The sequence below is a fragment of the Nanorana parkeri genome, unplaced genomic scaffold, assembly GCF_000935625.1.
Source record: "Nanorana parkeri isolate BGI_ZX_2015 unplaced genomic scaffold, ASM93562v1 scaffold414, whole genome shotgun sequence".
Lineage (NCBI taxonomy): Eukaryota > Metazoa > Chordata > Amphibia > Anura > Dicroglossidae > Nanorana > Nanorana parkeri.
In genome coordinates, this window is record NW_017306682.1 from 974,359 (window position 1) to 999,529 (window position 25,171).

The following is a 25,171-nucleotide window of genomic DNA, read 5'->3' on the forward strand; positions in this document are numbered from 1 at the left end:
CTGTAGACAAGCACATATTTTACCATGAACAATTAATAATCTGCCCATGCTTGTACATGTTGTGGACCTGCTAGAACTTCTGTGTCTGACTTGAGGGGTTGCTTATGTTGAGAATAGACATGTGCGATTCGTTTCGTTCCAAATCAAAATTCCCAATGCATCTGAATGTGTCCGAATTTCCGTTTCCGAAATGGAAGATCCTGTCCAAATTCCGTTCAAAAACAAAACTGAATCGGACATGTGACTTTTCTGGCCAATCAGATGTTTATTGGTTTAATGCATCTGAATGTGGGTCTGAACACAAATTTTTGTTACGGCAACATGGGAGCCATATATATATATATATATACATATAATACTAAAGCTGAGGCTCCTAGACCCGAATGGCATTCGGCATCCGAATTTCCGAATTGCATTCAGGAGTAGTGATGGGCCGAACAGGCCCGAGTTTGGTTCAAATTCGAACTTTAGAACATCCAAAAAGTTTGAATTCGAACTCGAACTCAATGCAAGTCAATGGGGGTAGAATTCTCAAAAACAATTGTCCCCTTTAGGAGGACTCATATGCAAGTTATTGGCCATAAAAGGTGTATGGGGATCCGGGTACTGCCCTGGTGGACAGGAATCAATGAAAAACAAACTTTTAAAAAACACAGTTTTTAAAAGGAGCAGTGATGTTAACATCACTTAAAGGGTAACAATGAATGAAAAATTCCTTTAAATATTGTGCCTGGGGGGTCCCCTTACACTGCCTGTAAAGTGGCAAATCTGTACAGTGTGTAGAACCTGCTGCAGCAAAACTGATATTTCTAAAGAAAAAAATTATTTTTTTTTTCCCCCCTCGGCACTGGGAGGGTGCTTTTCCAGGGTCGCCCCTGGAAAAGCACCTTGTCCCCGTGCCGATGGGGGCATCAAAAAGTATCTGTACGTGTACTTGTACCGGGTACAGTACTTGGTACACCATTTAAATGAACTGGAAAGCTAATTGCGAGCCAGGTTTTCTCATCCAACATCAGTACCTGACCTCATAAATGTTTGTTTGCCTGAATGGGCTCAAATCCAACCCAAACAAACGCCAAAATCTTGTGGAAAGCCTTCCCAGAAGAGTAGAAGACTTGTTTTAGCTGTTTGTGGGGCCAACTCCATGTGAACGTTTTTTAAATGAGATGTCAAATAAGCTGATATAGAGATGGTCAGCTATCCACTAGCTTTTGGCCATGTAACATAGACATCCCTGTTTTTAAGATCTTATTTGTCTTTTGTATCATTATCTGCTGCTACTTGTTAACCTGTAACAAGCAGAACCAAATTCACATGGGGTGTTCTGGGATTCCTCCTGCTGAAAGAACCTACGGATTACTTGAATGGATACAGGGGTCGCATTTGAACGGGACACCTGGGGTTCCTGGCGTAGGTTCTCGCTGCAAGAATCTCAGAACGCCTCGTATGAATGGGGCATTATTGTATGTTTACACTATTGTATAGTGCTACGGAATGTGTTGCATGCACAATTTTTTTCTGATCGCACCGGTCCGGAACGCAGGCATTGATGTGCCACGCGTTCCGGTGTGCGCGAATGCACTCACTTCAATGCACCGCCACGCCCCCTTTCATCCTAGAATGCAGTGAGGCGTCCGGGATGCGATCCAGTGCGTTCTGGCACCGAATTGTGCCGGAACACACTGGGGGCTGGTGTGAACTATTCCCCAAGCAACATATGAGTTCCATTCCCCTTGTGAACAACAGAAGTGAGCACAGTGCACACCGATCGAGTGTACAAATGTCAGGCGTCCCTGGGCTCCCGCAGCTGTTGTGAAACAACAGGAGCACAGCATACATTTGTGATTTGTTGTATAACAGCTGTGCAATTAGTGTGTACTTTCCACCCTTCATTGTATTGATCTGGTTTGACGTGATCTTTATTGAGTGGTTATTACGTCCTCAAAGCTCAGACACAAGGCTGAACATTCAATTACTATTGATTTCACCTAAATCATTATACATTGTATGCCAGGCTTATCCAGTGAAGGTTTTGGACATGGCTACATTAGTGATTCTTCATTGCACCATCAAGTGACTATGCATCGCCCCTGCCCACTGCAAATTACATTGGGTTTGTATCAGAAAAGAGCTATTTCTAGAAGTTATTTATATGGGTTACAGAGACCCGTGATAATCGCTAACACTTGCAGCATTGTGCAATCTTTAATGACTATAGTGTGTTCTTGCAACCCATGGAAATAAATTGCAGTCAGTTAAGAAACTTGCTGTTTAAAGGGACATGGGGCACTTCTCAGTCACTAACAAAGCATTTAGGAAGTTGTTACCAGGAAACAGTAATTTAAAGCGGACCTTTACCATATCTTTAAAATAACAACAAACACACTTTTAGAAATGTTTAGTAATGACAATCTATAAACACATAGTTCTAGATAATTGCCGGCTTTGTATTCTTTGCATAACTTTTTTCTTCCCCAGTCTTCTGACAGTGGCCATGATTACTAAGGGCAGATTACTAGCTCTCCTAGTACTTCCTGGATTTCTGGCACATGTGCCTATACATGTGACTAAGACATGTGACCATGAACATCATCTCAGGGGAGGACAATGCCTTTCCCTGAGATCTTGTGAGATTACAGATGAGATTTCCCAGCAATGCTCTGCTGATGACAAGGCAATCCCAGTTCGCATTGTTTTGGCAAACTGAAGTCATTTTCCCCTGTCAAAGCAGGAAGTGAATGCTCTGCAAGTGTAAGAATTTCATAATCACAGCATTTTACACCTGACATGTCTATGTTATTATTAATCATCATACAGAGAGGGATGCATTGGTAGAATTAGATTTTTGAGCGTAAAGGTCCGTTTTAATGATGTAGTGGTTAGCGCTTGTGCCTTACAGCACTGGGTGTCCCTGGTTCAAATAACCATCAGGTTGCTATCTGCAAGAAGTTTGCATGTTCTTTCTGCTTGCGTGAGTTTCCTTCGCGTACTTTGGTTTCCTCCCACACTTCAAAGATATGCTGGAAGGTAAATTGCCCCCTGCATGTATGATAGGTGCTGATATGACCTGCGGATGGCACTGCGTTAAAATAAATGTCACCCGCACTTCAAGGTCCAATGTGTCCAAATTGCCTTTTATTAGGATGCTAAGCAATCATGGTGATGTTTCGGAACCATAGTTTGGTCCCATCATTAGGCAAACAGAGTGACCACTATGGTTCCGAAATGTTGCTTCTTGCACTGGATCACCATGCTTGATTAGCGCCCTAATAAAAGGCGTTTGCACATTGGTCCTTAGAGTGCGAGTGACATTTTTTTGATCTCTGTGCACTATGTAAAGCTCTGTGAAAACATTGTTGATTATAAATAATAACCAATAATAAATAATAGTCTTTTTTGCTCTAATTCCAGTTGCTCCTATGCTTATCAGAAGCCCAATGTTATTCTATTGGCAGCCGGATCTAATCAGACGTGCGTCCGTTTACATCCAATTGCCCCCAATTCCCTTCAGGCCCCAAAAACAAAACAGAACAGAGTTCTGTTTTGGTGGATCTGATTGTGATGGATCGTGGGCAGTCTGATGTAAATGGACACACGCCAGCTTACCTCCGACTCCCCATAGACCTAACACGGGTCCGGTAAGATCCATTTTTTCCTTCATTGCAAAATGGAGGAACAAACTGGACAGACACGGATATCACTACGGTGACATCCGTTCTGTACTGCTCCGATCAGCAGGGGATCCGTACACAGATCCCCTGCTGATCGGAACCCACAGGTACCCGTGTGAAAAAGGCCTAAAGGCCCGTAGTTCATGCATCATTTTTCTCCGATAGCACTGGACTGCAACGCAGGCACTTATGTGCTACGCATTCCGGTGCGGCCGATTGCACTGCACGCTGGGGACTTGGCTGCGGTGCCATTGACTTCAATGCACCCACACACCCCCTCTCGCCCCAGAACGCAGGGAGCCCTCCAGCATGTGATACAATGCGTTCCAGCAGCTAACCGAGCTGGAACGCACTGTATATGGTGTGAACAAGCCCTTAGTGACGGAAGATGGGACACCTTTTCCCTAAGATGAAGTATAACCACAATTTACTAAATTGATAATTGCCCTGTGTTCAAATATCACATAAAAAGGGGAATTTGCTAAATATGATGTTTTTAGGGATACGCTGCTGTTACAAGGTATATGTTAAACTTGTCATCAGACACAATATAGGGTTAGAGACCCATGAATTACACTGTATTATATTAGGCAGAAAATATGTGTTATTAGACAGACATACATAATATGTATTCTATTAGACACTGTCAGCAAAGTGCTCTGAAAGCTCATGTTGTTTGGTTCTTGTATTGCATTATTTTGTAAATTATGTTTTTATTAAGTTTTAAAATAATATATCCAAACATTTACATTGAGGTTTTATGTACAATAAAATTGTCAATACATTTCCAAATATATAATGAGGTTATAAACCCTGTGGGAGGGGAATGAGAAAGGGATAATTCAGTGATGATTTCCTGTGGGAAAACCAATTAGTAATTTTGGAATATATAAATGTGAGACAATTACAATAAAGATGTTTTGTTGGTATGGATATATGTATATGAAATGAATAAAGTATGATTGTCATTTTTCAATGAATATTTGAATACAAATAACCTTTTAAAAACAAAATTGCCCATAGACATTAGATGAGTGTCTCCTGAAATGGATTTTATGGTCCTTTAAGTATACATCAGAGTGTTGGATAACATCTTTTGATTCATTATTTCCGTGTAAAATATATAATTAGAGGCTTGTTTTATATGTAGCATTGTACAAAATATATACTGTGTACTTCATCATCCTTTCTATGTATCTTATGTTATCCGTACCTGTTACATACACTGCCTGTCCAAAGAAAACCCCACACTAAAAATGTGATGTTGGACCGCCTTTAGCTTTGATTACGGCATACATTCGCCATGGCATTGTTTCGATAAGCTTATACAATGTCACAGTTGTATTATTTTTTCACCAAGAGCTTGTAGTGATGATGGGAGAGTCGGACCTCTGTGTAAATTCTTCTTCAGCACATCCCAAAGATTGTCAATGGGGTTAAGGTCTGGACTCTGTGGTGGCCATTCCATGTGTGACAATGATGTCTCATGCCCCCTGAACCATTCTTTCACAATCTGAGTCCGATGAATCCTGGCATTGTTATCTTGGGATATGTCCAATGTGCCATCAGGGAAGAAAAAAATCCCTTGGTGGAAAATCCTGGCCATTCAGTATATTCAGGTAACAGCTGACCTCATTTTTTGAGGGACTTCACATTGCTGAACCTAGAGCTGACCAACTAAAGCAGCTCCGGATCATAACACTGCCCGAAATCCAGGTGGTGACTTTTGTTTGGGACAGGCAGTGTACGTTTAAGTAATACACAATAAATAGAAAGCGTACGGCCATTGTGATGTACCCTCTAACAAAACGTTATCAAAACAACAAAGTCTTGTAATCTGTGATCACCGTTGCCTTAAAGGAGAACTATGGGGTTAAGGCTTTTCCCCATAGTTCTCCTTATGGTAACGGGAGGACACAAACTAGCATCCTCCCGTCACCCTAAGCTCAGTCGCCGCAGCTGAAGCGGATCCCGACAATTATGTCTGGATCCGCCCAGCTGCGTGAGTGACAGCTGGCTCTGCTAATCCATTCACTTTGGGCCGCGATTCGCGGCCCAAAGAAGTACATGTACTTGTTTGGGCATCAGCCGTTTTGTAGGGCGTTCAGACGGGCGGAAATACGGAAAGGTGTGAACCATACCCATTGAAAACAATGGGATTTTCATGGTTGTACGTTTTGTAGAGCGTTCATAGAGCGTTGAACGCCCGACAAAACGGAAAGGTGTGAACGGGGCCTAAGAATGTTTCGGGAGTTTATAAGAATAAAGCATATGGACAGTACAGTGGTTAGCACTTCTGCCTTGCAGCACTGGTTCAGCCAGGGCACTATCTGCATGCAGTTTGCATGGTCTGCCTATATTTGCAAGGGCTTCCTCCCACACTCCAAAGACATGCTGGAAGGTTAACTGGCCCTGTATATATGTGCAATAGGCACCTTAGATTGTAAGCTCCTTGAAGGCAGGGACTGATGTGCATGCACAGTTTGTAAAGTGCTGTGTATATTGTCGGGGGTATATACAGTAAATACCAATAATATGACCCGCTAAATGTTTCTCCTTCATTGGGGGAAAAGGTTGGGGCCCCTTCACACCAGCAGGCGCATAATTTGCAGGCTGATGGGCATTGTTTCATTGCAGTGCTTGTCTTTTTAAAAAACTTTATTTGAACTGCTCTATTTGATGTGCAGCAGCGCATTGCCGCTCGTTGTGCTAAACCTTGTTGCAATAAAATGGAAGTCTGCGTCATTTTATGGCAGTGCACACCAAAGTGGCAGGTTTTTGCCTTGCTTTTGCATTGGGCAACGTTGCCCATCGGGCCTGGTGCGTACAAGCCCTTAGAACTCCTTTCGGGTATTTATTGCTATCCCGGGCTGTATTGGAGTATTTTCTCCTCACTTCCTGTACTCCTGACATTGTTTTACCAGACAGGAAGTGAGGGGAAATCTCCCCAACAGCAGCAAAGATAGAAATACTTTTTTTTTTAAGTAGAACTCCTGTTAGATTTGTATTTCTCTCTGTGTTCCTGTTGGAGATTCTCTCTCACTTCCTGCTTAGTTGTCACCTTGACAGTAAATGAGGGAATCTTTATAAAGGTGCCCAATGCCCATACACTTTACAACCCTCGCAAGACTTTTGTCTTGCGAGGGTTGTAAAGTAATTAAAAAAACGTACGATCTGCCCATCTTGGACAGGCTGATCGTGGTTGCGATCATCACAAGCCCGACCCGCTGAATTCTCGCTGCAAGAATCTCAGAACGCCTCGTATGAATGGGGCATTATTGTATGTTTACACTATTGTATAGTGCTACGGAATGTGTTGCATGCACAATTTTTTTCTGATCGCACCGGTCCGGAACGCAGGCATTGATGTGCCACGCGTTCCGGTGTGCGCGAATGCACTCACTTCAATGCACCGCCACGCCCCCTTTCATCCTAGAATGCAGTGAGGCGTCCGGGATGCGATCCAGTGCGTTCTGGCACCGAATTGTGCCGGAACACACTGGGGGCTGGTGTGAACTATTCCCCAAGCAACATATGAGTTCCATTCCCCTTGTGAACAACAGAAGTGAGCACAGTGCACACCGATCGAGTGTACAAATGTCAGGCGTCCCTGGGCTCCCGCAGCTGTTGTGAAACAACAGGAGCACAGCATACATTTGTGATTTGTTGTATAACAGCTGTGCAATTAGTGTGTACTTTCCACCCTTCATTGTATTGATCTGGTTTGACGTGATCTTTATTGAGTGGTTATTACGTCCTCAAAGCTCAGACACAAGGCTGAACATTCAATTACTATTGATTTCACCTAAATCATTATACATTGTATGCCAGGCTTATCCAGTGAAGGTTTTGGACATGGCTACATTAGTGATTCTTCATTGCACCATCAAGTGACTATGCATCGCCCCTGCCCACTGCAAATTACATTGGGTTTGTATCAGAAAAGAGCTATTTCTAGAAGTTATTTATATGGGTTACAGAGACCCGTGATAATCGCTAACACTTGCAGCATTGTGCAATCTTTAATGACTATAGTGTGTTCTTGCAACCCATGGAAATAAATTGCAGTCAGTTAAGAAACTTGCTGTTTAAAGGGACATGGGGCACTTCTCAGTCACTAACAAAGCATTTAGGAAGTTGTTACCAGGAAACAGTAATTTAAAGCGGACCTTTACCATATCTTTAAAATAACAACAAACACACTTTTAGAAATGTTTAGTAATGACAATCTATAAACACATAGTTCTAGATAATTGCCGGCTTTGTATTCTTTGCATAACTTTTTTCTTCCCCAGTCTTCTGACAGTGGCCATGATTACTAAGGGCAGATTACTAGCTCTCCTAGTACTTCCTGGATTTCTGGCACATGTGCCTATACATGTGACTAAGACATGTGACCATGAACATCATCTCAGGGGAGGACAATGCCTTTCCCTGAGATCTTGTGAGATTACAGATGAGATTTCCCAGCAATGCTCTGCTGATGACAAGGCAATCCCAGTTCGCATTGTTTTGGCAAACTGAAGTCATTTTCCCCTGTCAAAGCAGGAAGTGAATGCTCTGCAAGTGTAAGAATTTCATAATCACAGCATTTTACACCTGACATGTCTATGTTATTATTAATCATCATACAGAGAGGGATGCATTGGTAGAATTAGATTTTTGAGCGTAAAGGTCCGTTTTAATGATGTAGTGGTTAGCGCTTGTGCCTTACAGCACTGGGTGTCCCTGGTTCAAATAACCATCAGGTTGCTATCTGCAAGAAGTTTGCATGTTCTTTCTGCTTGCGTGAGTTTCCTTCGCGTACTTTGGTTTCCTCCCACACTTCAAAGATATGCTGGAAGGTAAATTGCCCCCTGCATGTATGATAGGTGCTGATATGACCTGCGGATGGCACTGCGTTAAAATAAATGTCACCCGCACTTCAAGGTCCAATGTGTCCAAATTGCCTTTTATTAGGATGCTAAGCAATCATGGTGATGTTTCGGAACCATAGTTTGGTCCCATCATTAGGCAAACAGAGTGACCACTATGGTTCCGAAATGTTGCTTCTTGCACTGGATCACCATGCTTGATTAGCGCCCTAATAAAAGGCGTTTGCACATTGGTCCTTAGAGTGCGAGTGACATTTTTTTGATCTCTGTGCACTATGTAAAGCTCTGTGAAAACATTGTTGATTATAAATAATAACCAATAATAAATAATAGTCTTTTTTGCTCTAATTCCAGTTGCTCCTATGCTTATCAGAAGCCCAATGTTATTCTATTGGCAGCCGGATCTAATCAGACGTGCGTCCGTTTACATCCAATTGCCCCCAATTCCCTTCAGGCCCCAAAAACAAAACAGAACAGAGTTCTGTTTTGGTGGATCTGATTGTGATGGATCGTGGGCAGTCTGATGTAAATGGACACACGCCAGCTTACCTCCGACTCCCCATAGACCTAACACGGGTCCGGTAAGATCCATTTTTTCCTTCATTGCAAAATGGAGGAACAAACTGGACAGACACGGATATCACTACGGTGACATCCGTTCTGTACTGCTCCGATCAGCAGGGGATCCGTACACAGATCCCCTGCTGATCGGAACCCACAGGTACCCGTGTGAAAAAGGCCTAAAGGCCCGTAGTTCATGCATCATTTTTCTCCGATAGCACTGGACTGCAACGCAGGCACTTATGTGCTACGCATTCCGGTGCGGCCGATTGCACTGCACGCTGGGGACTTGGCTGCGGTGCCATTGACTTCAATGCACCCACACACCCCCTCTCGCCCCAGAACGCAGGGAGCCCTCCAGCATGTGATACAATGCGTTCCAGCAGCTAACCGAGCTGGAACGCACTGTATATGGTGTGAACAAGCCCTTAGTGACGGAAGATGGGACACCTTTTCCCTAAGATGAAGTATAACCACAATTTACTAAATTGATAATTGCCCTGTGTTCAAATATCACATAAAAAGGGGAATTTGCTAAATATGATGTTTTTAGGGATACGCTGCTGTTACAAGGTATATGTTAAACTTGTCATCAGACACAATATAGGGTTAGAGACCCATGAATTACACTGTATTATATTAGGCAGAAAATATGTGTTATTAGACAGACATACATAATATGTATTCTATTAGACACTGTCAGCAAAGTGCTCTGAAAGCTCATGTTGTTTGGTTCTTGTATTGCATTATTTTGTAAATTATGTTTTTATTAAGTTTTAAAATAATATATCCAAACATTTACATTGAGGTTTTATGTACAATAAAATTGTCAATACATTTCCAAATATATAATGAGGTTATAAACCCTGTGGGAGGGGAATGAGAAAGGGATAATTCAGTGATGATTTCCTGTGGGAAAACCAATTAGTAATTTTGGAATATATAAATGTGAGACAATTACAATAAAGATGTTTTGTTGGTATGGATATATGTATATGAAATGAATAAAGTATGATTGTCATTTTTCAATGAATATTTGAATACAAATAACCTTTTAAAAACAAAATTGCCCATAGACATTAGATGAGTGTCTCCTGAAATGGATTTTATGGTCCTTTAAGTATACATCAGAGTGTTGGATAACATCTTTTGATTCATTATTTCCGTGTAAAATATATAATTAGAGGCTTGTTTTATATGTAGCATTGTACAAAATATATACTGTGTACTTCATCATCCTTTCTATGTATCTTATGTTATCCGTACCTGTTACATACACTGCCTGTCCAAAGAAAACCCCACACTAAAAATGTGATGTTGGACCGCCTTTAGCTTTGATTACGGCATACATTCGCCATGGCATTGTTTCGATAAGCTTATACAATGTCACAGTTGTATTATTTTTTCACCAAGAGCTTGTAGTGATGATGGGAGAGTCGGACCTCTGTGTAAATTCTTCTTCAGCACATCCCAAAGATTGTCAATGGGGTTAAGGTCTGGACTCTGTGGTGGCCATTCCATGTGTGACAATGATGTCTCATGCCCCCTGAACCATTCTTTCACAATCTGAGTCCGATGAATCCTGGCATTGTTATCTTGGGATATGTCCAATGTGCCATCAGGGAAGAAAAAAATCCCTTGGTGGAAAATCCTGGCCATTCAGTATATTCAGGTAACAGCTGACCTCATTTTTTGAGGGACTTCACATTGCTGAACCTAGAGCTGACCAACTAAAGCAGCTCCGGATCATAACACTGCCCGAAATCCAGGTGGTGACTTTTGTTTGGGACAGGCAGTGTACGTTTAAGTAATACACAATAAATAGAAAGCGTACGGCCATTGTGATGTACCCTCTAACAAAACGTTATCAAAACAACAAAGTCTTGTAATCTGTGATCACCGTTGCCTTAAAGGAGAACTATGGGGTTAAGGCTTTTCCCCATAGTTCTCCTTATGGTAACGGGAGGACACAAACTAGCATCCTCCCGTCACCCTAAGCTCAGTCGCCGCAGCTGAAGCGGATCCCGACAATTATGTCTGGATCCGCCCAGCTGCGTGAGTGACAGCTGGCTCTGCTAATCCATTCACTTTGGGCCGCGATTCGCGGCCCAAAGAAGTACATGTACTTGTTTGGGCATCAGCCGTTTTGTAGGGCGTTCAGACGGGCGGAAATACGGAAAGGTGTGAACCATACCCATTGAAAACAATGGGATTTTCATGGTTGTACGTTTTGTAGAGCGTTCATAGAGCGTTGAACGCCCGACAAAACGGAAAGGTGTGAACGGGGCCTAAGAATGTTTCGGGAGTTTATAAGAATAAAGCATATGGACAGTACAGTGGTTAGCACTTCTGCCTTGCAGCACTGGTTCAGCCAGGGCACTATCTGCATGCAGTTTGCATGGTCTGCCTATATTTGCAAGGGCTTCCTCCCACACTCCAAAGACATGCTGGAAGGTTAACTGGCCCTGTATATATGTGCAATAGGCACCTTAGATTGTAAGCTCCTTGAAGGCAGGGACTGATGTGCATGCACAGTTTGTAAAGTGCTGTGTATATTGTCGGGGGTATATACAGTAAATACCAATAATATGACCCGCTAAATGTTTCTCCTTCATTGGGGGAAAAGGTTGGGGCCCCTTCACACCAGCAGGCGCATAATTTGCAGGCTGATGGGCATTGTTTCATTGCAGTGCTTGTCTTTTTAAAAAACTTTATTTGAACTGCTCTATTTGATGTGCAGCAGCGCATTGCCGCTCGTTGTGCTAAACCTTGTTGCAATAAAATGGAAGTCTGCGTCATTTTATGGCAGTGCACACCAAAGTGGCAGGTTTTTGCCTTGCTTTTGCATTGGGCAACGTTGCCCATCGGGCCTGGTGCGTACAAGCCCTTAGAACTCCTTTCGGGTATTTATTGCTATCCCGGGCTGTATTGGAGTATTTTCTCCTCACTTCCTGTACTCCTGACATTGTTTTACCAGACAGGAAGTGAGGGGAAATCTCCCCAACAGCAGCAAAGATAGAAATACTTTTTTTTTTAAGTAGAACTCCTGTTAGATTTGTATTTCTCTCTGTGTTCCTGTTGGAGATTCTCTCTCACTTCCTGCTTAGTTGTCACCTTGACAGTAAATGAGGGAATCTTTATAAAGGTGCCCAATGCCCATACACTTTACAACCCTCGCAAGACTTTTGTCTTGCGAGGGTTGTAAAGTAATTAAAAAAACGTACGATCTGCCCATCTTGGACAGGCTGATCGTGGTTGCGATCATCACAAGCCCGACCCGCTGAAGGGCGGACTTCCGATGACCGCAATGCTGAACGGGCAGTGTGCGCTTGCGCACACCGGCCCGTGCGCCAGTTATCTCACGATCATGATTCAAACCAGCCGAAAAACGTACGATTCTCGGCTGGTTTTCGAACATGCTCGAAATACAAAAGTCGTGCGACCGTACAGTAGAAACGGTCACACGCCTTCCATACACTGCACCATTATCGTACGATCGCGGGCATTTTTCCACACGTTTTCCGAGTGTCCCAATCAATGGGTGCCTGCATGAGCAAGAAATGCACAATGCAAATTCTTCTACATGTATCTCCAATGTTTTCCCTTGTGCGTGCCAATGGCCGCATGAGGCTCGGTTCACACCTAGGCGATTCAGATGCGGAGCTGCTTTCGCATGGTTGTCGCGTGTTTTCGCGCGGTTGTCAATGCATAGAGATGTCTATGGGACCCAAACCGCATGACAACCGACCGAAAATAGCTCGTGCACCTTTTCGCGCAATAGGCGATATCGGTCACGCGACAAACCGCAAAGGTGTGAACAGCCTCCACCGACCTCTGCGAATCTGTGTTTTGCGCGATATTGCGCGACTCAAACCGCGCGATACATTGCCTAGGTGTGCACCAGCCCTTAGGGGTATCATTACCTAGTAATGGCAGCGCAAGTGGGTTGCACACTTTTGATGTGTTCCATGAACGCACATCAAAGCATACAACTTTTTTTACAGCAGGCCTGGAGTGCGGGAGGAAGAAGCAGCAAAACTGGCCAATTAGTACATGTGCTGGCAATGAGCACGCTCTTAGGAGAAAGCAGAGAGAAAGCTGATCACTGTGCTGCTTTTCCGTTCACTGTCCAGTCACAGGCTGAGAGGGGCGGGTCCATGACAGCCGGAGCTCAGAGGAAGTGGGTTGAATGATGCTGGTCGCCATCTTAATGGTGGACAGTTCTGGGATGAAGATGAATATTGCACGGAAAGTTTTTAATGAGATGGTCCAATGGTCCAGGTTCTATGAGGCAGGGGACTCATTTAAATGGCGCCCGACGCCCCTCCAGAGAGGGGCATGGACCGGTGAATATGTTGGGGAGCCATTCAAATGAATGACAATGCAATACGACTAGTACACTGTAACATACGCTAGGTGCGCCGGCTGACTGAATAAAATACCCAGCAAAGGAGATTCCACCATTGACGCAGTTTAACATGGATGGGGGAATCAATCGATTTCCTTTCATTCGGCCCCATGGTGATGAATAAGAGAAATGTAAGCGTGCATGGCTAATATAGATCTGCCATGATGGGCACATGTGCTAGTGCGAATAGCACCCGGGGAGCCAATAATTCTGGTCTGTTCTGGCCGTTTAGCGCTGTTGGGCATTTTTGTGAGGGCGACCATCCTACTAAAATTGATCAATATTAACTAGCGATCAATTGCAAAACATAGGGAGCAATAAAATGTAGCAGAAACTGATTGCCCCCAAATCGGTGCAATCGGTTGCTACTAGCGACGGATATTGATTATTCGCAGGTGGTTTTATAAGCACGATCTGACCTCATCAATACACATTATAAATTCTGATTTGTAAGGTATCTGTTTGGAAGGCCGGGGAATGTATTTATTATAGAGGAAATAGGGGTTTATACCCCGCAGAGGGCCACAGCGGAAGGCTGGGGACACGATGTAATGTAGAGTGTAGGACTGATATCACACACAGCCATGAGCTTCAGGCTGGCACTTGTAGTGCACAGGCGCCTCAGGCAGCCCCCTGTGGCTGGCGTCCTATCAGCCGGCGTCTCCCCGCCCCCGCCCATTATTGGTCGCCTCACGCTGCCCCCCGCTTCCCCCCCTACAGACCGCCTGGTGGATCCGCCCGGAAGTGCCGCCATTTTGGATCCTCTGTGCGCAGGGAGACGGCAAGAGGAGCGTGACCCGGAGACTGAGAGCGGTAAGCGGGGAGGAAGGGAGGGAAATGTCCCCGGGGGTCTCCTCGGTGTGTTACGGGTGTGGGAGTGTCCTCTGCTTCCACGGCGGCCCTATCTTCCCCGGGGTAACGGGACCTCGGAGTCCGCCCCACCCCCCCCTCCTACCGGATAACGGGACCCTCCCCTGGCGGCTGCGGCCTGTCCTGCCTCAGTTACCTCGACCGTACCCAGAGCTGTGCACCATGGCGGAGACCGGCCTTAATCCCTGGCCGCCACTGCGAGACCATTCCCGGCTGTCCACATTGCACACTTCCCTCCCGCTGTTACTGTGTGCCTGTATATACATATATGTTCCCTTATATGCCTCCCTGCTGTCCCTTCCTATATACATGGCCCGTTAGTGTGTGTGTGTGTATATATATGTGTGTGTATATATATGTGTGTGTGTGTATATAACCATCTCCACATGTGTGTGTATAGATAGATTGTTAGCTGTCCCCTCACTTGTGTATGTGCACGCTCTGTATCTACACACAGGTTGCTGTCTCTCGGCCTGTGGGGTGCGCTGGCTGCCCTCAGGCTGTGGGGTGTGCTGGCTGCCCACTTTTCTTGGCCCGGGGGGCCTGCTCTATATCTACACACAGATTGCTTCTCATTATCCTATGCCTGGGGGTGTACTACTGATGGTGCTCTGACTGTCTGCTGTCCTTAGCCTGTGGGGTGCGCTGACTGCCTGCTGTTCTTGGGCCATGGGGAGCACTGACTGCACATTATACTTGGCCGAGGCGTGCCCTGGTTGCCCAGTGTCCTCGTGCCGCGACGTGCGTTTGCTGCTCACTATCCTCGTGCATTGGGGTACACCTACTGCCCGCTGCCCTGGTCCCCCCGGGGTGCGCTGATTGCCCGCTGCCCTGGTCCCCCCGGGGTGCGCTGATTGCCCGCTGCCCTGGTCCCCCCGGGGTGCGCTGATTGCACGCTGCCCTGGTCCCCCGGGGTGCGCTGATTGCCCGCTGTCCTGGTCCCCTGGGATGCGATGATTGCCCGCTGTCCTGGTCCCCTGGGATGCGGTGATTGCCAGCTGTCCCTTCCTCTTTTGCACACATTGTAACCCAAATATCACCTGTCCTCTGTCCCCCACATTTACCCTATAATGCCCGCTGTCCCTGCACTAATACTCAGACTGTCCTCTGCCCTACAACACCCCTCCTCTGCCCCCCGATTCCCCTCCTCTGTCCACAGACCCTGAAATCTCTTCCCCACACTCAGGCTCCATTCACATATGGCGTTTCTGCGTTGAAAACACGTAGAGCTGCAGCTAACGATTATTTTCAAAATCGATTAGTTAGCCGATTATTAAGTTCAATTAATCGGATACAAAAAATAAAATACATTTTAAAAAAATGGCTCCAGTGATGGGACTACTAGTTTGTATTGAGATTGCAGTGCATCACAGGAGCAAGCTTGGAGCGGTGGAAGTAAAAAAGATAGTGTGGTGTGCAATATAGTGAAATGAAAAGTGTAAAATTATACAGCAATGAATGCAGAATGGCACCGGCTATAGAGGACTACAAATCCCAGCAATAGTACATTATGCAGCGCAATGCAGAATACCACCAGCTATAGAGGAATACACCGAATCCCAGCAATAGTACATTATAGCTGGTGGTATCCTGCATTGCTCTGTATAATGTATTATTAATGCAGAATATCACCAGCTATATAGGGATACAACAAATCCCAGCAATACATTATACATACAGTGTACAATGTATTGCTGGGATTTGTATTCCTCTATAGCTGATGGTACATTGCTCTGTATAATATACAGCACAATGTACCATAGCTATAGAGGAATACAAATCCCAGCAATACATTAGGCGTGTGCAGCGTGGATGCGGGTCTGGCAGTGGGGAGGAGGAGGTGTGGCGCGCAGCGTCTGTGGTGAACAGGGCCAGCCAATCGGAAGTCGATTAATCGATGATTGAAAAAGTTGACAACTTTTTCAATCATCGTTTGTGTCGATTAGTTGTTGCAGCCCTAAAAACACGTAACTTTTTAACATACGCGCGCATTTGGGGTTATTACTTTAGCTGCAAACGCGTGGAATCGACCCCAAAAAAACGCGCTTGGACTATTTTGTGGGACCATGCCACGCGTACGCTGCTATAGTCTGAACAATGCACAACGGAATGCATTGTTCCTCATGTTTAGCGCGTTGTGTGAATGGAGCCTTAGATTCCTTTCTGTCCCTGAACAAATGTGCACTGATTACTTGCTACTGCACGCTCCACGATGCCCTTCGGCACTAAACGGCATGAATGGAGCTATCCCTGCTGCTGGCTATTGTATTCAGGAGCTGTGGCACCCACGGTGCTGTCGAGCAGTGACTGCTTCTGATCATTTTCCTCCTGGTTTTTAAGTTGGGTGGTGCTTGTAAGGCCGCCAATGATTAGAATTTGTTCCGATTCCTGCTAAATCGCCCCCAAAATTTCAGCCAGGTATGGCAGCTTAAGACATCCCTCCTCTGTTCCATGCTCATTTACCTCATATAACACTATGTCCCTGTGCCCTATCTCTACCCCACCATGCATGGTAGATCTCCCCATACACACATTGTACAGTATGTGCTGTGCAGAGAAAGAGCATCTGCCTGGCCTTTCTGAGGGATTCTTTGTGTCTTTTTTTGTTATGGCTTTTTTCCTGCATATATTACAAATTCACTGCTGCCTCCCCCCCCTCACCCCCCCCCCGGGGCAAGGTCACTGTCATAGGACATCGCTTTCTGCCAGCAATTTCATGCCTGCTTTCCTGTCAGATTAAAGTATCCCCTCCACCCACAAATAATGCTGCAAGTGTGACTAAACAAGTTATCCCCAGCAACTTGCATCCAGAAATCCTTTTTTTTTCCCCCTCCCTCTTAGGATCAAAAAATAAATAAATTGCTGCCTGCAAAACCTCTCATCTGACATCACCCCAAGGCTGTTTTCTCTATGGTGCTTGGAAATGCGTTCATTCTTCGGTGTCAGGTGGCGGTGTGCCACAGCGTAGTTTTTATAAGTTTTGCTTTTTTCTTCCTGGTTAAAAAATAGAAAATCGCATTCACATGATTTGGATGCTTCAAAGTGACACGAAAATCAGGAGTTCAATTTTAAAAATACATCATTCAAGTATCTCAACTATTAACAATAATGTATCTTATTTGTGTATCACTCGGCTGTAGATCCTCAAATCATCTCTGACTTGGTGCCGACATTGTCCTTCCTTCTGGAGGGGGGCTACTTCTGTTCCCCATGGTCCCTGTATGTGTTGTAAAGTAGTCACTGCTCCAAGCTCACTCCTGTGATGGAGTACGATCTCAGTACAAATTAGTAAAGTAAACATGAGATTGTAGTCCATCACAGGAGCGAGTTTGGAGCGGTGACTACTTTTCAACTCACACAGGGACTTGGGGAACAGAAGTAGCCCCCCTCCAGAAGGAAGGACAGTGTCAGCACCAATTCAGAGATGATTTGAGGATCTACAGCCGAGTGATACACAAATAAGATACATTCTTGTTAATAGTTACAGTAATTGAATGTATTTTTAAGATTGAACTCCTGAGTTTAGTGTTACTGAATTGTCTAAGACTACATTCTACGTGTGCTTCAGTTTAGTCAGTCTTGCAATGGCTCATGGGATTTGTAGTTTCACCACAGTTGGCGGGCTCGAGTTGGTCTTCTCCTGCTATAGAGTGTCACTCTGAGTTTCCTGGGGCTGATGACATCACATTCAGCATGGCGGTTTCCAGCAGCAGTCTCAGGGCTTTGGGATGTGTAAACAAGGGAGGCTTTTGCAAGTTAATGACATCCATAAAATGTTTAATACAAATATGATCTAATAGAAGGTTTTTGCTGAACTAAAGGGACTGAACAGTTGGATCGGATTCCATAAAAAAAATTGTAATGAAAACAGTTTAATGTTTCATATGATGGAGGTTGCCTACAAATGAATGTGGTGAAGTAATAATGTGTCATTTCCACATATTGCTTCGGTTCAGCCTCATGTCAATAACATTGTACATTTCTGCTTTGGAGTTTAAAGGATATCTAAACCCAAGAACAAAATGTTAATATAGAACAGCTTCGCTTTCCTTAGGCCCCGTTCACATTGAGCGATTTAAATTACCGCGCGATATCGCTCTCCAATGCTTCTCAATGGGGCAAAGGGTCGTGTGTGGCTACAGCAGGACCCTTTTTGGAGCGGATTTTGCCGTGATTCAAATGCTTTCAATGAAAGCATTTGCGCGATATCGCGCGGCAAATCTCGCGATATCGCGCAAAATGCAAATCGCGCGACAAACGCGCAATTTGCATATCGCGCAGTGTGAATGGGGCCTTAGATGTGTTGGCTGCATTAAGCTGGCCATACACCTATAGATTATCTGCAGATTTTCTGTGGTCAGATGGAAAAAAGGCAACAGATTCCTCCATCTACGCTAAACTGTGTGGATGGAGGAATCTCCCGCTGGGCCAAGCTTCAGTATCTTGTTAGTCGGCCCCGCTGGCTGTCATAATACCTGAACATTCCCTGCATCCAATCAGCTTGTTCAGGTATTGTGACAGCCAACGGGGCCGACTAGCAAGATACTGAAGCGTGGCCCAGTGGGAGATTCCTCCATCCACACCGTGTAGTGTAGATGGAGGAATCTGTTGCACTTTTTCCATCTGACCATAGATAATCTTCAGATAATCTCTAAGGCCCCATTCACACCTAGGCGTATTGTAATATGCGCGTCTGTCGCGCGACCGTGACACGGTTTTTTACCGCGATTCACGGTAAAAAAAGTTGCGCGATTCCAAAGGCTACTTGGCAGTATCCAAATGGAAAACGCCCTACAAAACGGCCCAAAGTAGTCCCGGGACCTTTTCAGGCGTGGCCCGTTTTGTAGGGCGTTAGGGACGGGCGGAAATACGGCGAGGTGGGAACAAGGGCATTGACTACAATGCAATTTATATTTTTGACCGTTTTGTAGAGCGTTCGTCGAGCGTAGAACGCCCTACAAAACGGTCAGGTGTGAACGCAGCCTAAGTGTATGGCTGGCTTTGGTTTTCATTTTTCAGGCTAAGAACATTTTTAGCAAGTACAGGAAAAGACCCATCGATCGTGTTAAAAATATCAGTTTCCTTGTCACTTCCTGTGAGCTGAACTGAAAGGGACAAACAATGTTATTTCCCTTCTGTAAACTAGTTGCCCCTTTCATGTAATGGAGATGAAGTGAATACGTTTGAAGCTCTGTCTGGTTGACAACCATGGCTTCCTCCATAGATACAGTGGAGTTAATGTAGCCACCCTAGGACAGGAAATTAACATGATCACCAGATAGGAAAAAAAAAACCAATACAGCCACCACATCTAAGGACTGGTATTGTATATTACGGTTATATAATAAATTTTTGTGTTGGCCTTTAGATACAGCTTAAGGGCAAATTCCACCCAACGTAGGGCCCATTCACACTGACGCAATGCGTTTATCGCGCGGTTCTGTGCAATTGATGAACCATAACGCACAATGTGTGTAAACCGTGCAGGAGGTATGATGTGTTGCTAGTCATGTGAATGACGCACCTCCTGCCTACAATGGGATCGATCGTGCTGCAACGTGTCCTGCTGCAATAGCGTGTGGTAAAAAAAAAGAGTAGAGCATGCAATACTTTTTTTTAAACTCAATGCTTTGTATTGTGGTGCGAATGATCACATTGTAGGTGGGAGGTGCTTTGTGGTGCCATTCAAATGGGAAAAAAAACCTCCCCCTGCAGTGTTGACACCCGGTAGGTGCGTTGTGTAATACAATACGTTAATTGCACAGAACCGTTCGATTAACACATCACACCAGCGTGAATAGGCCTTAAGGGTTGGGTGGAATTTGCTCTGTTAAAGGGAAAGCATGGTATTTTTAGAGTTCGAGTATAGAAGCAGCCAGCCGAATGTAAATATCTTCTCAGTAAGTGTTTGTTAATAAACATACATGTACCTGGGCACAGTTATGGTTGTCATTGCATGCGTAGGCTTTTCCTTAGCAGAGTGCTTGTGTTTCTCTGGTATTCTTTAATAGCAGTCACTGAATTGATGTCAAATGCTAAATAGACAGAAGCTTACATACCTGTACATGAAGTATAATCATCAGAATACAGAGCGAAAAAAAAGGAAGTAAAAATGAGGAAGTCTGGACAAAAATGACTCGGATGTTGAAAATATCTGCTCTCTGAAAAGACACTCTAGAGGCACTAAAATTCACCTTGTGGCTTATAGAGATAAGAGGGCTGCCTTTGCTGACTTGTTTCATGCAAGCTCCAGAATTTCATTCCTATACTACTTCTATTACATACAGCATAATTGGCATAGTGGTTAGCACTGGGGGTCCCTGGTTCAAATCCCGGTCAGGACACTTATCGGCACTATGGTTTCCTCCCATACACCAAAGGCATGGTTAATTGGCTCCTGTCTAAATTGGCCCCTCGTATGTATGCATGTGAGACAGGGGCCTTAGATTGTAAGCTTTTTTGAGGGCATGGACTGATGTTAAGTGCTGCGTAAATTGACAGTGTTCTATAAATACCTTGAATAAAGAAATAAAAAAAAATATTACTTGGTGTTCTATCGCAAGCTCCAACTCATCGAAATCTCCAACTACCTCACTTCCGGTGCTCAGAAAGACTGGAGGTCTGTACAGTTGCAGTGCACATTCGCGCATAGCGTTTTCAGAATACTTGTCGAGTTTTCTACCTGCTGAATATTGTTAAAATGCAGCTGTACGGAGCTCTGTGAGTCTTTGTGTTTTGCAGTCTAACGTCGTCTGTTAAAATCTCCAACTTGCAAGTACCCAGCAGTGAGGTAGTTGGAGATTTTGACGAGTTGGATCTTTTGATAGAACACCGTCACTGACGTACATATCTGGTTTCATGATATGGCAGGCAGCAGTCCCCAGACATGGTGGCTTGATTAGTTTTTTTTATGTATGCCTTTTCCCCCTTTATTTTCACCTGGTGATCCTGCCAAAAACCACACTTCCTGTCCTGGAGTGACAACACTCACTCACTGCACTGTCTATGGAGGAGCAGTGTTGTCACCCTAGGCTGCTCTCCTGATTTGGGCTTTAAAAACCCCCTACTCTCCATCTCGGTTACATGGTTAGATCTGGTTGTGTTATTCACATGATGCCTTGGAATGCGGATATCATTTTGAGATTTTCGTACACAGAAATTATCAGGGGTACTGGATTTCTACCAACAGCTTGCATTTTCCTGTTCTTGCAGAAAATGTTCTAGCTAAAGAACATGAATGCAGCCACAGCATCGAAGGACTGGTTAGCTGGAACATATTCACATTTCGGCTTTCGTTTTTGAGATTCTTTAATTATACTCGGCCATTGACGGCTCCCTCTACTGGCCAATCTGGAGATCTCCTATATTTATTACAAAAATATGATTGTGCAAGCATGGCAAAAATGTCTGTCGTGTTCAAAAATATATATTTTAAGGTAAACGTTGCAAAAATAATTCAAAATATGGGCTTATTAAGAATACACTACATTCCCTTGAAACACTTTGTGCTTGGCTAAATCCGCTACACTGCGTCAAATAACTATATTTATTGTCAGCAATGCTCCAAGTGAGTGGTGACATTGTCCTCAGCCCACCGTGCATGTTCTATGTGTTACACAAATCTCCATACATTACCATGAATAAATAGCTCAGAATGAAGTCTGGTAGGAGAGAAGCTCGGTATGAAATGTCCTTTGAATGGAAAAGGTTGTGCGTTCTTGTGTTTTGTGGCCTTCCTCGTCTTTTACAAATGTCTTTTTACATTCCACAGGCACCAATCTGAATATCGGGGTCTCCAGAGCTCCGGGCCACTCTAACGAATTCAGAGAACATTGATGTAAGTTTAATATTTGTAACGGTCCTGTTAGTGTTGTGGTTTTTTAAAATTCCTTTTGCAAAGGAATTGTCGGGTTTGGTCGATACCCCCTAATCTCTTGCTTCATAGGTGGTACATGTTCTTACAGGAATGACCAAAAAATGTTCTGTTCGGTTTCATCCAGGCAGATTTAAACAATTCTGTACAGGAATGTGTTAATGTGGCTCCTTGTTGGACTGTTTTGCACAGCTGCTGTCTTAGGGCTCATGCACACGGACGGACGGCTGAGCCTGTATAATGTGAATACCGGCGTTTTTCCGCCAACTGGGATCCATAGATGCTGCGTACAGCCTACCAAGAATAGTGCAGGGAGGAATTCAGGCGGGAAGCGGTTTGGATCTCGAGGTCACATGAACGGTCCCCATAGCAATGTATGGGATTGTTCATGTCGGCGGATCCGTGCGGCTGAACAGCCCCGTTGTGAACGGGGTTTAATCTCAGGAGTTAAATCTTAAAAATACATTCAAGTACCTTAACTATTAACATAAATGTATCTTATTTGCGTATCACTCAGCTGCAGATCCTCAAATCATCTCTGAATTGGAGCTGACACTGTCCTTCCTTCTGGAGGGGGGCTACTTTTGTTCCCCATGGTCCCTATGTGTGTTGTAAAGTAGCCACCCCCCCAAGCTCACTCCTGTGATGGATTACAATCTCATGTTTAGTTTACCAATTTGTATTGAGATTGTAGTCCATCACGGGAGCGAGCTTGTTGTGACTACTTTACAACACACACACGAGTGAGCTTGGAGCGGTGACTACTTTACAACACATACAGGGACCATGGGGAACAAAAGTAGCCACCCTCCAGAAGGAAGGACCGTGTTGGCATCTATTCAGAAATGATTTGAGTATGTACAGCCGAGTGATACACAAATAAGATAAATTTTTGTTAATAAGGTACTTGAATGTACTTTTCAGATTTAACTCCTGAGTTTAGTGTCACTGAATTGTCTAAGGATACATTCTACGTGTGCTTCAGTTTAGTCAGTCTTGCAAAGCCTCATGGGATTTGTAGTTGTACCTCAGCTGACGGGCTGGAGTTCATCTACCCCTGCTATAGAGAGTCACATGCTTACTGTTCATTATTTTCTTCCTATTTGATAAGAAATTTGTTGATTCTCCCTTATGTTGATATCTGTATATTGGAGATAGTGGTCGGCCTTGAGCTAGTGATATAAACTTTAGTAGTGTATGGATACTATTGGGTTCAGTCAGTCTGATCGGATGAAAGGATGGAGCAGTAAAGGGCAATCGTTGCAGGTGCAGACCTGCTAATCGAAGAGCATTGCATGTGCACGGTAGGTACTGAGTAGATTTGGCTTCCTCTGTATACATATAGAATTAGAGACCCTGCTGCCAGACCATTCATTTAAACAAAAAACCTTCCCATAGCATTGTATGGTAATCACCATGGCAGGCTGCTGGGTTGAAGCAGAGATGTCACCATCTGAGCCCCTGGCAGAGCTGTTATATGATTGACAAAGTTTAAATCAATGTTGACTGGAGTGACACACTGCGTTGAAAAGTATGTGAGATGTCTTGGAATTACATGATCATGGTAAATTCTGTGGCTTCTTTAGGCCCATTCATTTTGTGTGATTTCATTATTGTGCAGCATGTCGTGTGTTGCATTTAAATGGGTTGCCTGAAGCACCAAAACACACACGTGCATGCATCGTTTTTTGCAGCACAATGCATAGTAGTGCCGCAGCACACCAACATGCACAATGTGCGTTCTCATGCATTGTGGTAACACTTGTTACCATTATATAGCAGTGTGCATGCGGCCATATGATTCACTGTCCTATGGCTGTGAATGTGTAGTTTTTCATGTAGACTCTTATTAGTCCCCAGGCGTTGTGGTGCTCATCACTTTTCACAAGTAGTAGTTTTCTAAAAACTGCCTCCAGCATTCATTATAATATTAGAAGGCTTTAAATCTCCTTGACATGCCAAATGGAAAACTGCCAAACCTTTCTATGTTTTTGCCTTTTGAAATATACACTGTGTAGCACATGCACAGTTCATATAACAAGCTGTTAGTTACTTGACTTTTCTTCATGGCATTGAAGTGTATATAGATTTACAGTAATTCCTTCCTGTACCTGATAAGATGATAGACAGCAATGAGTACTTTGGGGGGTTTGGGAGGATTGGGTATGTAAAAGCGGGGTAAGCATTTTGTGGCTGCGGAAGACAGAGCATCAGAGGGATCCGGCACAAAAATTAAACAATAACACGGTGCCTTGAGCAGACATCTTTTAATACATACCTATCCTACTTCCTCTGCTGCCATTCAAAATTTTGCTGGCTGAAGATTTCTGCTGCACCTAACACTTCCAGGAGAGTCAAATGCCCAATTCTCCCCACTACACTCTGTGGTTCCTTCCGCCAGCCACTTGTTTACCACTGTGTCCTGTAGTGACATAATGGGCAGCTGGAATAGCCATAGTGTACAGATGGGGACCAGAAATCTGTATTTCCTGGAAGTGTCAGATGCAGAAAAATCTATAGTCAGCTGACACTTGTGACTATTATTATTGTACAGGATATATATAGCGCCAACAGTTTGCACAGCTCTTTACAATATAAGGAAGACATTACAATCACAATTCAAGACAAGATGGTAAGGAGGGCCCTACCCGTGAGGGCTTACAATATAAAAATGTTGTGTCCGTGGGGGGAATTTATCAAAACTGGAGCAGTTGCCTATGGCAACCAATCAGCTTCTCATTTCCGTTTGTTCAGTTAAGATTTGAAAATGAAAGAGAGAAGCTGATTGGTTTCCATGCACAGCTGCTCCAGATTTGATCTGCTCCAGTTTTGATGAATTCCCCTCAGTGTTTTAGGTTAAAAAAAAAAAAGCGAAATGTGCACTACTGTTGCAGAGCCCCATTATGGGTACAGA

At 44.2% G+C, this 25,171-nt stretch overlaps 1 protein-coding gene across 6 annotated transcripts in view; it reads left to right on the forward strand.

Annotated features, from left to right (window-relative positions):
* The first annotated feature begins 14,126 nt into the window (after positions 1-14,126).
* Positions 14,127-25,171, forward strand: part of CELF1 (CUGBP, Elav-like family member 1) — a 51,798-nt gene continuing 40,753 nt past the window's right edge. For 3 of the 6 annotated variants that reach the window (XM_018559732.1, XM_018559734.1, XM_018559737.1), the window contains exons 1-2: positions 14,128-14,327; positions 22,156-22,221. The gene's annotated coding sequence lies outside the window, so the exon portion shown is untranslated. Of the gene's footprint in view, positions 14,328-22,155; positions 22,222-25,171 lie in introns of all 6 variants that reach the window. The other 3 variants (XM_018559733.1, XM_018559735.1, XM_018559736.1) reach the window with 2 other exon arrangements.